An 11082-nucleotide genomic window follows, 5' to 3' on the forward strand; every position below is an offset into this window, starting at 1 on the left:
CGTCCTCGTCCTGTAGGCCTCCTGTAGAACGTTGTTTTTCCTCCTGTAGATTTCCTGTGTCTTCCTGTAGATTTTCCTGTAGGCTTTATTTTGAAGGCCGAGTGTGGGAAAAGCCTCCAAAATGCCACCTGAGACCTCCTAGGAGCCATCCACACCATACTACATCCTTTCAAGTACCAAGACCGCCCTCCAACGCCACCTATTCACTGCCACATTCACACACAATGAATTACATGCATGTCAATTTCACATAAAAATCCAATTTTTTTTTTCTTATTTACTTCCAGAAATAGCATAGTTAGATGTTGTTTACTTCCTTGAGTAGGTAATGGCATTCCTTTCATGGTTTTCATAGTGTTTTCTGCAAAAGTAGAGTTAGTTGGTTAATTAGGGTTTACTATGTTTGCTTTACATTTCAGTCTTTCTCCTTTCTGCAGTTAGAGTATCATCTATAGAGTAATCTTTCTCTCCTTTCATCACATATAGAGCTTCTTCTGGAATCCACAGAAGTTGGCTTTAGCTCCTAGTGATCTTTCCAGGTTGACCAAGTGACAACCTGCTGTAAGAACTAATACTTGTGAATACAGCACTGATGCTTCCAAGTTTATTACGAACTATCGGGTTGATAAGAGTAAAGTAGGCATCTTAGGAGTTGCAACATTATTGCTGCAATACTGGTGCTCAGCACCTGCACACTTGAACAATTTACCAAGTGAACCAGGAAACTGTACCCAAGTTGTGCAGCTCGTGTTGTCCCTTGACCACACCAGAAACCCTAATTGATGTCTTGTCTCAAATCGTAACATGCTTGTTCGGCTCTCCCAGAAATCTGTGCACCTCACCCATTCATCGTGCAGTGCTGTCATGCTACCTTTGTGCCTTAGCACATGATCCGAACCACCGAACCCATGTCACACTTCCTATTTAGATGTGCCCTGAAACTATGTCATCGTTCAGTGTTGCCCTTCGGTGCAGGTGCATGACCCACACGTCCTATGGTTCGTCCAACCAGACCCGGCTATCCCAAATCACTCCGCAGACCTGACCTGACCACCTGCAAACTTGGCCCTTTGACCTTTGTTACCCTGGGGCCTCCCTCATTGTCTTTTCACTTGGCTCCCTCATCGCACTTCAGTTTTCCATGCTATGAAGTCTGAGTTTGAATGCCTCAATGCCATCGAACTCACCTCTCATATACACATGCCATATGCCGTGGAAATTCTCCAAGTGAGGTGACCCTTCATCCAACCAAGGGTCGGCCCAACCTCCAAACTACACGTCGACCTACCTAACAATATATGCATTGGCCCAACATTTAGGTTGACCCGCCCATGTGTCAGCCCAACTATATAACATGTCGACCTGTCATGTAAGTTGTTTCCACTCTCGGTCAGTTTATCTATTCGCTCGCCTAGCCTTCATACCTGGTCACACATATGTTTTCCGCTACCACTTCTTGATCCATCAATCGCACTATGGGTCTCCTGTATCAAGAATGGGCATGTTCAATGACCAACCGTGTTGCCTCACCCATGGGTGACTCGCTCAGTCGCACACCCACCCAAACATCCAACTCGGGTCTCCCGACACGCTCGCCAGTCTCACACTCCCATCGCACATCACGCCTCGCTTCTCATCGCATGAATCGTCACATATAACCAACATATACCTCTGAGTTTCCTTTAACTAAACGTACTAACTTGAGTCACCTTTAACCGAATGCGGGAAGCCATCGCACTTCCTTCGCGACTGCATGCATTTAACAGCAATCGCCTATTCTTGGACTATCTCTGGCGCTCACCAACTCAAGGTCCTGACATCCTCCACCACTCTAGAAATGTTTTCCTTCTTGACAACACCATCACCATCAATCGTCTCAAAGTTTTCCTAGCTCCAACACCCACTATCCATGCTACCCAACTCTGCTTCTCATCGCATAAACCTCCATCAAGGTCCATGTCTTAAAAAATGGGAAATTCTGCTCAATCCATGAACATCAACCACATGTGTCACAATCTCCATGTTGCTCCTGGTAGAAGGTTGGCCCCTCCAACTCAAGGTATATGCTACCACTACAACATATATAGTTTCAACTCATCATGTGTCATTGTCATGTGAAATATCTGCCATGATACTCCATCCAACACACATATCTCAGTCATCCTTCGATACATCTCCGATAGAACTCGGTGCACTGCAAGCCCCAATGGCTCAAACTAGTTGGGTGATCAATCCAATTATCACATCCAAATCCACAAGAATGCTCCTCATCATGCCATCGTTGGTTCTTTCTCTTAAACATCCTGTGACAATATCAACTCGATCAGGAATTCATCCCAAGTGTAAAATAAACCATGCCCAGGTCTACGGAGTAGTCCATCATCTCATCTGCAACATATTGCCACCAATGCTAATGTCCATGTGCTGCTCATGGTGATGTCCCAACAACCACATATATCCAAGCATCATCATAATGTGTAAGAGAGAGGCCTTATCCATAAAGGCCTCTTTGTGAGGGTGGTGCAATCCTTCTCATAATCAAGGCATTGCACACACCCACCTCCAAAGGCCTATTGTGTGAGAAGGGCTAGGAATTTTCCTCCTTGGATCTCATCCACCCATGTATGTGACTGATACTGCGTCCTCAAGTACTCATGCATAACAACAACCTCATAATGTGTACATCCAAGCTTCCCAAGCTTGTCCTTTGTCAACTCAAAGTCATATATTCCCATGGCATACCTACAAAAGTCCATAATACCAGCTGGATTTCTACCTATATAACCTTCCCCAACCACTACTTTCGAAGAATTACTTGGACTCCCCCTCTTATCAACAACTCCATGGTGAAGTAACTTAGTAGAAGATGCACCTATCATACTCCTCAAGATGTGTGGAATTTCCTTTCCACCTCCATCTTTCTTCCTAGCTCTCGCAACAAAATCAATCATCCTATTCTCCTCTATTTCTTGAGTCATACATCCAAGTCCCCTTTGCTCCACATAATCATGCTTCATATTTGGCTCCTTTGGAGACAAAGTCATCAAAGCAATCCTCGACCGATATCCCAAGTGACTCTTCATTGTCATTGAAACAATCATGACTTGTCCTCTTGTGGTAGTCAAGAGTATGTCATTGTCCACCATTGGTATGGCTTGTGCACCTATCAAGATGTCTTACCGAAGCACCATAGCATGATCACACATATCAATCACCCTCAAATCCAACTTACCAAACCAAGAACACACTCTCACTTGTGTGTTCCTCAAAACACCTTCCACAACTTAAACAACTTCCATCGTAGAGTTTATAGCTTTGAAAGCACTCAACTCTCTTTCCACTTCAGCTTTCTTCCCAAAAGATGTTGTTGCCTTCCTGCTAAGGACACTAATGCATCAAACTTCTTTCCATGTATGGTTACTTGCACAAAAGTTAGTCTCAAGGAATCTCCATCCTTTTTAGGATTTATATTGCATCTTACCTCAACAACCTTCTTTAACAATGCAACCTCATAGGGGTATTTTGACTTGCGTTTCAACCTAACTGTCCTCTTAAGGTATGTATTCTCCCCTTTTGGTTCATCAGAGCAATATGATCCTGGTCTAGCTTGAATCCCATCAAGCTTCTCCTTCGTTGCATCCTACTCAAGTGCACCTACTTGGCACACATTGGCCTGCTTCACTCGAAGTGACACAAAAATCCGCATACCATCTTGCATGGCCCAATAATAAGCTCCAATTATGTCAATGTATGCAAGCTCAACTTATTCTATAATAACGGATTTACGATCAAGAAAGTCCCTCTTGACCTCATCCTCAAGTCCCTTGGCTTTAGCTTGCAACATGGTACTTCTCTCCCTTCATCAAACTCGTTAAACCATGAGTTTTTGGACTTTTAGGTCACCCTGTTATATCTTTTGTTCAAGTTCATCAAGTTTAGTACACCTCCCATGAAGATTATCTAAGTCCTTTCTCACCTTCACTATCCCATCTCCAATGTGCCCCAAGAGTTTCCACTCTTACACAAGAGCCTCATAGTGATGTTTCTTTTTGTCCTTCAAATAACCTGTCATGTCTTCAATCTTTCGAAAATATCTCTCTTTCATCTACCTCCATTTAGCTTGGCTCAAGCTCAATGCTTAACCACTTGCTCCACTTCAATCTTCAAGTCAAATCCCTGCGAAAAGTGGGCTCTGATACCATCTGTCACAAAGTGGCAGATGTATCTTTGCTTCATAATTTCAATCAATCTCGACTTGCCCTGAATCAAGCTCAGATACCATCTATCACATCCCTATCCCGGTGGTAGTCTTTGAACTAAACACAGGTGGGTGCGACAATGCTACACTTTTTCTTTCCACCAATACTTAAGTGCATGGACTATGCCTAACACAACACATAGATAATTTTCCAATAAGTATATTCAATAATGCAGTGGAATAAACATTTATCAAAAATTATCTTCTTCAATTACAATTCATCAATATGCAACGAAAATCACAATACTACCACAAGTACACCCATATATACTTGGGAGGGGAAACTACTACAAAGTCTTCCCAATTCAGTTTATAATAAAACTTCAATAATTTACAGGTATACAATTTTACATTCAATTCGTGTAGCCAACTGTTCAACTTGCACACTTGAACAATTTACCAAATGCACTGGGCAACCATGCCCAAGTCGTACAGCTTGTGTTGCCCCTTGACCGCACTAGAAACCACAATCCAAGTCTCATCACAAATCGTAACATGATCATTCATATTTTCCCAAAATTCTCACACCTCACCTGGTCGTAGTGCAGCACTATCGTATTGCCTTCATGCCTTATCGCATGGCCCACACTACCGCAGTGCCACCTGGACCCGTGTCACACTTCCGTTCAAATGTGCCCCAAAACTATGTCACCTTTCAACCTTGCTCGTCGGCACGGGAACATGGCTCGCACGCCTTGCGGTTTTCCCGACCTTGGCTCGGCTGTCCCAACTCGCTCCGTAGACTTGACCCAACCACCTGCACCCTCGACCCTTCACCATTTGTTTCCCCACGGCCTCCCTCATTGTCTTCTTGGTTGGCTACCTCTTCGCACTTCTATTTTCTATGCTATGAAGTCTGAATTCAGATGCCTCAATGTCATTAAACTCACCTCCCATATATACATGCCGTAAGCCATGGCAATTCTCCAAGTGATGCGACCCTTCATCCAATGAAGGGTCAGCCCAACCTACAAACTAGACATCAGCCTACCCACCAATATATGTGTCAACCCAATGTTTAGGTCGGCCCACCCATGCGTCGGCCCAATCATATAACATCTCGACCTGTTGTATAAGTTGTTGCCACTCCCAGTTGGTCTATCCACCCGCTCTCCCAACCTTCATACTTGGTCACACATATGTTCTCCATGACCACCGATCACACTATTGTTCACCCGTATCAAGAATGGGCACACCCGACCGCCAACTGTGTTGCCTCACTTGTTGACGTAGCAAAAGCCACATCTACCCACATTATGCAAATAAAACTACATGTCACACTATGTTCCAAGAATTTTATAATTCCATACTTAGTGAAATCTTCACAAGTCAAGGTTTAATGCTCCTTCAATAAACTCTATGCTGGAACATTTGATTTAACCATCCAATGTCTAGACCTTTATAAATCTTTGAGCAGAACCTTATAAATCCTTCATAATCTTTGGTTAATTCCTATTACCCACGCATATTAACCATACCATGGATTTTAGACTTTGGTTAAAACTCAACTTAAACAATAATACATTAATCCCGCTTATTTCTATTATAATTCCCATACAATAGAAATATTTCATAAACCACACTTAAACCTTACCTTTCCTCCATTCCACAAACCTTTGTACATATATCGATGCTCTCCTTAGCACATTAAATCTTCATTGTCAATCTCATTCCTCAATCAAACGGTTATCGCGCAACAACTTGCGCCAACTAGCTTGGCCAATCTCCACCATTTATTTCTCCTACCTCAATCCAACAGTGATCTTGCCATATCGCGCGATTACATTCACGACCGATATTAGATCAAGAGCACACGAGAAAAGTGGTTTTCTCATGCTACGTGTCAACCCCTCAAGTTAATCACGTGAAATATTAGAATACCATTTACACGTGGTTTTAATCTATGCCATTCATCTTCCGTCAATATCATCTGTCAATGTGACCGATCCGACAATTCCCGATCTTTGTTGTTTAATTCTTTCTACGCTGTTGATCTTCCATGTGTGACTTGATTGTTCAATGACTTTTCTCCAGGCTCGATCAATCCATACATTGCATCGAAGACTTCAACCACAAAACCAGGTTGAAGCAAGGATTTCTTATTCCTTTCACCAATTTCGATCTTTGATTGTTTTTCGCTTGACTCCTTCCTGAGCTTTGTTCTGCGTATTATTTAAACGCTATCACATCTAAACTTCAACTTTGATTCTTCAATCGGATTCAAACGATCAGACTACTATCCTTCATTCTCCACCTCTGCGTTCTACTTTAATTCCACCTGCATACATATACTATGTAGAATTACTCTAATTCACACACAATTTATAATTCCATTAATCAATCCACAACACACAACTCAAGAATTGAATTCTCTGTCTTTATAAACAATTATTTACATAATGAAACTCTCTCTCTAGCCTGATTTCTAATCAGTGGCCTTTTTCCTTTCCTTCCCGTAGGCTTACAGTCAAACCCTATCTAATCGCTGAACTCTGATTCTCACTTTAACTCACTAACTAACTCTCTCTATGCCTTCTAGGCTTACATTTATACAAAAGGTTCTGTAACCCATTTTGGTAGATCCTTAATCTTTTGAACTAAATCCTGAATATACTCTAAGTCCACTTTTTACTCAACTAATCTCTAAGGATCCTCTCTAGTTCCACAAACCATGAAATCAATTCCTAATCTAAGATTTACAATTTCTCAATCCCTATGGAATCTTAACTAACCTAAATCTCTCATGTTCTCCAACATTCAAGAACATTTACAAATAGGCCTCACAATATTTAATCAAATCCTATTCTTAATATCTCTCATAAAATTACTTTAAAACATTAATTACATTAATTTAATACTCAGGAACCCAACTTCCTTGAAAACACAAGACCCCCTATGTCTACTAAAATACAATGAAATTGCTGAGTTGGATGCTCCTACATCACCCATGGGCACCTCTTCCAGGCGTGCGTCTGCCCAAACGCCCAACTCGGTTTGCTTGTCGCACACTCCCATCACACAACCCGTCACGATTCTCATTGCACGAATCGTCGCATATAACCGACATCTACCTCCATGTCACCTTTAATTGAATGTATTAACCCGAGTTTGCTTTAACCGAACACGAGTGACTGTAGCACTTCCATCATGATTGCACACCTTTAACCATGATCGTTGGTTTTTCAACTCTCTTAAGCGCTTGCCAACTCGAGGTCCTGACACAATGGGTGATGTTTCCCTCTCTAAATGCATTTCAATTTTCATTTTAGTGAGTCTATCACGCATGACAACTATGAAGTGATCTTTTATCTCTTAAGGCATTTTCTTTGTAGTACTTAATGTAGAGTCTAGTGTATGCTGCACAAGGATAATTTTAGGGGCGAATGTTCGCCCTTTGGCTAAATTAAGGGGTTTTAAATTTTTAGTGGGCGAATATTTTGTATCGTAGTACATTTTTACAAATCACCTCAAATAGCCCACCTTATTTTAAGGGAGAGGGTAAAAAAGGTAAATTTAGCCCTTGAAATTAGGACTTACAACCTTCCATTCGTCCATTTTCAAGAATAGGTTTTATTTAAGTGAATCCATTCGCCCATTTTCAAGAATAGGTTTTATTTAAGTGAATCTTATGGGCCAAATACCATATTTATAAAAGAGGTATGGTAAATTAATAAAAATATAAATAAATGAGAGGTATGGTAAATAAATAAAACATTTTTTATATTTACTCCATAAGTCACCTTATATACATGTAAGGGTGTAAACAAATAAAAATATAAGTAAAGTGGAGGTATGGTAAATAAATAAAACGTCTTTTTATACTTATTCGAAAGGTATGGTAAATAAATAAAAATATAAATAAACTAGACGTATCGTAAATAAATAAAACCTATTTTTATATTTAGTCCATAACCCTCGTTCTATTTATGAAGGCTCAAGAAAGAGGTTTTATTTAAGTGAATCATATGGGCCAAATACCATATTTGTAAAAGAGGTATGGTAAATTAATAAAAATATAAATAAACGAGAGGTATGGTAAACAAATAAAACATTTTTTTATATTTACTCCATAAGTCACCTTATATTTACGAACACTCAAAAAATGGGTTATATTTAGGTGAAACCTATGGCCAAAATACTATGGGACAAATACCATGGACTAGATTGTTATTAATACCATGCAAAAAACCATTATTAACCCTAATATTAAAATTAATAAAAATAAAAATGGCACATGGTATTGACCCATGGTATTCACCAAAAGAGCACATGGTATTGACCCATGGTATTCACCTGGAATGTAGCCTATTTAAATGGGGGAATTAAACCAACATGTAGCCTATGCTAAGATTCACTAGGACTTTACAAAGTTTTATTATTTAGTGAAAGACTCGTCAAGATCTTACAAGATTTTATAATTGAGTAAAATATTCGCCATGCCTGGTGAGAGATTCGCCAAAAAATTATATATACATATTATATTATTGATAAAATCGCCTTTCATTTTTCCTATATACCATGGAGATTCGCCCATTTATTATATTTATAAATTTAGGGGGGTTCTTAAAATTTTCCCTGATGCTGCAATTATTACATTTTCCAAAAACATGTGGGGTTACAAATCTTGCTACTTCTCACCACTAGAAAAAATCGTTGAATTATGCATTTGAACATGGAAATTCATAATTGAAAATGTTCCTTTTCATGTGCATTGAATCTATAATGTTGGACATCTAATGAGTGATGATCCATCTCTGTATGCATTTTGTTTGTTGCATGGCCATAAAGTATAATGTTTTTGGAATTCTATTAGTTACTGATAATTGACACACAAGATTGGGTAACAGTTATTAGAAATATAATTAGTCTTTTTGTAATTTATATTATGTTGGAATTATATGGTGCAAACAAAGTTGCATTTTGTCTAAGGCCATTAAATGCAGGCTGATGTATTTTTTAAAGTGTAGCAGGAGCTTGGGGAGACAATGGGAGAACTTGGTTTAGCATTTATTAAACTATCAAAGTTCAAGAGTGGAATTGGGAATGAACTAAAATCTTTGCATACACATATTAACATATTTAACAATATGATCCGCAAATGAAAGAGACGGAACAAAGATCTTCACATAAGTTTAGTTTTAATGGAATTCACTAGGCGTTAATAACTTCAAATACAAAATGAATGTGATTGTAGTTATATCAGGGATGCTATTTTGTTTTTCGTATTTTGATTTCAAAGTTTCTTCCACTAGCATTAATATCAAATATCAAATCAAATTATCTTTAATCAAATTAAATATACTTTAACTTGACTTTAAATTTCAAAAAATAGAAACAACCACAATTCATGGGAATAAAAAATTTAAACAAGAACTTATAAAGTTATTAATATTAATAAAAATTAAAACATATCTCCAAAATCCCTAGTAAATTTTGAACTCCAGCCTCTTGAGCTTGCAATTGACTAGAATATTATATTATAGATAGAAAGAATGAATAAGCCCATTGAACCTCCCATTGACTGAAATAATATGAAAAAAATAAATGAATCTATAGTATATGTGTCAACACAACGTGCATGTTGCCCATGTGTTTGAATGCAGAACAACGATATATGTTAATTGTCCGGTATGAATGCAGTGCTTGCATGCAAGCCATGTGCCTATGCGTACCACTATCATACTCTCTAGAATGGCCACATATAATACTTGTGTTCCCCAGTTTAAACATTTTTACAATGCTCCTTTGTCTGGTTTCCTGTGTGCTAAGCCATCTTGTTCATGCAACAACATTATTAGTGTTGGAATCTCGGGAGGAAAATCTGTCGCATGGAGCTCTTCAAGGATGAATTCTCTACGAGAATTGTCCCAAGTCTTGTTCCAACATTTTTTGATGTTCCTAGTTAATATATTTGGATTATTGGGCTATCATGATCTTCCTCTGATAACCTAGAACATATAGTCTTACATATAGAATGGATTCTCCAGATCTAATGACGAGTCCTGAGGATGGTTCTATTTTGTTGCCATGTTACTTGGAAAAAGATCTAGTAGCATATTCAACACCAGTGGAGCTAGTCCCAATGTTGATAGGTGTCTTTTTGATTGACCTGGAAACAATTTTAAAAAGAGAGATACAGTGGATTTAGTTCCATCTATAGTGGAAGAAGAAACATCAACAATGGAAGATGAACATGCATATCCATCGATGAAATGCTTCTGGAATGGAATATGCTAAAACAATATTTGCATCTTTTGTAACATTTAGTTACAATCCACAAAATTTATAGGTATGTTATAAACCCATGCATAAATTTCTCTGCCAAACTTTAAATTTGAAAATGTTTTGCAAAATTATTACATTGTATAAAACAATATGTTTGCAGTTCTCTCTAAAGGGTTTAATCTGAATGGTCCCCACACCTTCCCATTTAGAGAATTTTTTTTTAAACCCCTGTAAACTTATGATTTTCTAGTAAGTTATCTCGTGATCTCCTATTGCCAACAAAATTAAAGCAAACCAATTTTATCGAGAAGCATATGCACAATCACTTAAACATATGGTATTTTCTTCTAAAATTCAATCAAACAAAAAAATTTGAATTCATGATCAAATCCATTCTGCCATTTTGAGCAAATTTAAATACATGTACTTTGTGTTTCTTTTCTTTAATATCCATATTTTGATTTGCCTACACATTTCACGATGAGTAACTTGGCTCGAAGCAACAGTGTACACAAAACATTTTCAGACATACCAAATGCTTTATTAATAGTACAAACCCTCTTAACTGACATCCCTTCTATGAATTCCCGAGTTGAAAA

This window comes from Pinus tabuliformis, chromosome 3_2, assembly GCF_031772625.1.
Source record: "Pinus tabuliformis cultivar Carrire ecotype Pingquan chromosome 3_2, CPIR1, whole genome shotgun sequence".
NCBI lineage: Eukaryota > Viridiplantae > Streptophyta > Pinopsida > Pinales > Pinaceae > Pinus > Pinus tabuliformis.